This window comes from Arvicola amphibius, chromosome 6 (genome assembly GCF_903992535.2).
Source record: "Arvicola amphibius chromosome 6, mArvAmp1.2, whole genome shotgun sequence".
NCBI classification, from domain to species: Eukaryota; Metazoa; Chordata; class Mammalia; order Rodentia; family Cricetidae; genus Arvicola; species Arvicola amphibius.
Window position 1 is genome coordinate 71,192,649 of NC_052052.2, and position 2,808 is coordinate 71,195,456.

Below are 2,808 nucleotides of genomic sequence, written 5' to 3' on the forward strand. Positions count from 1 at the left end.
GCCACCTACAGACATTTGAATGCTAAACATTTATTAGACACTTTGGGGTTACATATATTTTAGAAATCAGTTGTTCAAGATATTGAAATGTCATGGTTTAAAAAAAAGGAGAGATTCATGAAGATGAAGTGTGTATCTAAGTACATGTGTGTGCATGATTGTGTGTATCTGTATGTATCTGTGGGGTGACTAGTCATAGACTTGTCTTCCATCTGGTGAGTTCTCTTAGAGTCTCTGTTCTTTTTAAATTGTCTGCTTTCTCTTAAGTTACCTTTTGGTCCATCTAGTTTCATTTTTAAAAGTTCCTGTTTCCTATCTAACACACACAGACACACACACAGAGACACATGCACACCACCAGAGAGAGAGAGACAGAGAGAGAGAGAGAGAGAGAGAGAGAGAGAGAGAGAGAGGAGAGAGGAGAGAGAATTTTCCCTTTTGAAATTACAACTTTATTTCTTCTTTATTCTTGAGAATTCTTCTTTGTATACAGTGGAATGTGATCATAACCATTCCATTTCCCTCTTCTTTTTTTTTTTTCCTCATGGTTTATTTTTTTTTATATTTAAAAATTTCCATCTCCTTCCCTCCTCCTCCCCCCTCCCTCCCCTCCTTCTCCCCTTTCTCTCCCCTCCTTCTCCCCCTTCCCTCCCCTCCCCTCCTATATGCCCCATCCCAACATCATGCCTTTTTTCTTTTTCTTTTTTTTATTAATTTTTGTCAAGCCATACATTTTTCTCTGCTCCTCTCCCTGTCTCTTCCCTCCCCTTCAACCCTCTCCCAAGGTCCCCAGGCTCCCAATTTACTTAGGAGACTTTGTCTATTCTACTACCCATGTAGATTAGATCTATGTATATCTCTCTTAGGGTCCTCATTGTTGTCTAGGTTCTCTGGGATTAAAGACAATAATCACATGTACTCACCCGTAAGTGATCTTTAAACTTAAAGCAAAGAAACCAGCCCACAAATCATCATATCTTTATTAACCATGACACTTTAAGATCAGTGAACATATTAGTATGGAAGGGGGAATATTTCACAGGCTCCCACACCTAGAAAAAGAAATGAAGACAGCAAATGACTATGTGGAGAAGGAGAATTAGCCTCTTCCAGAGATGAGCCTACTTATTGGTTGTGCAACGCATCACAGTCAGCACTGAAACCACATGCACAGCAAAAAGGCTCAACTGGCCCTAATTATATATTTGTGCACACACACACACACACACACCACAAGCACACACACACATGCATCATTGTACATGTGGGGTGTGAATTGTGTGGCAATAAAAAAAGAAGCTACCACTTGAGAAAGGTAAATATGAGAGGGGTTGGAGGGAAGAAATGAAGGAAAGAGGTGTGGTTCTACTTCAATTAAAAACATGATAAATGCCTTTTCCACTGGGCCATTCTCCTGCACAGGAGGCAGTCAGCATACCCACAGTGAATGGCATGATCCTGAAGCCTCACTTTCACAAGAATTTGCAGCAGCAACTGGATACTTGGTTAAACCAGCTGGCAGACAAGATCAATAGTGACAAGGCCCAACAGGAGAAGGTGAGCCGCATCATCACTCTCTCTGCATCCAGTCTCCTCAGCACTTAGTGAGGTGCTCTACAGTGAGATACCACACCAAGGTACAAGCTTGTAGGGGCTTCTGCCTGTAAGAACACAGGATGGCTTGTAGCCATAAGAAAGTGTCTCCCACTCTATGGACCCAAGGAAGCAAAAGAAATCGACAGGCCCTTGTGCAGTGCCTGAAGAAATACTGATCCAAGCTCCTACTTATCCCCATGAAGCATTCAGCTCTAAAGAAGGTAACTAGCTCTGCTGAAGAGTTTAAATTGGCCACCCATCTAACAGGACTGTGATGCCCATCCGGATTGTTTACAGAAACGGAGAAAGAGTGTCATCACAGAAGAGAGGAAAGTTCATGCTTTTGCCAATCTTCTCATGTCCTGAGACCCAGGTCTTAGGCATACGAGCAAAAGGGGCTAAGGAAGCTACAGAGAAAGATGCTGAAAAGAAAATGTAATGGGCCATTGGAGTATTGCAATACATTTTCCATAAAGGACAAAAAACTATAAATAAATTTAATCGGAAAAATTGAGGCCTTAACAAGTGTTTAATCTTTCCAGATCATTTAAGTAATGATCATTAATTTCAAAGGAATAAATCTCCAATGTATTGGAGATTTATTCCTTTGAAATTAATAATGGAATTTTACACTGGATTGTGAAAGCTACTTTGGGCATATATCTTCAAATTGTCAAATTACATAACATAAAATTTGCTCTTACCACAGAAACTAAAATGAACCTCTCCTTCTGAGTGATATAATGGGAACTGGTAAAAAAGAATGTAATACAAAGTTTAGCTATGGCCCCTTCCAGGAAAGCACAAAATATAACACAAATCTTAAGCTTCAGTTTGATTTGCTTATGCATAAAATAAGAAAAAATAATGCCTCTCATAAAGAGTGCATTATAGATTTTATTTTGCACTGCCTCCAACTAGATATCTTAGGTCTCTCCCTATGATTGTTTTCCTTCCAGATTTAACAGGAAAATAATAAGGAATTTCTGAACCAGAATGTTCAGATTTGACTGCATTTCAGGCCGCTCCATCCAATGCACTACAGATTATATTTTCCCTTATTAACAAAAGGTCTTACATTAATTAAATACTTTCTCATGCTTGTCAAGTACATCTTAATTTAAAACCAAGCTCTCCTCACTATAAACAACTTCCAGTAAAACAGGCAGCCGAACAGACCATGCCCTGATCACAGGTCCACAACTCAGGACA

At 39.6% G+C, this 2,808-nt stretch overlaps 1 pseudogene; it reads left to right on the forward strand.

Moving 5' to 3' along the window:
• The first annotated feature begins 1,389 nt into the window (after nt 1-1,389).
• On the forward strand, nt 1,390-1,962 carry LOC121677226 (annotated as a pseudogene).
• Nucleotides 1,963-2,808: the final 846 nt, after the last annotated feature.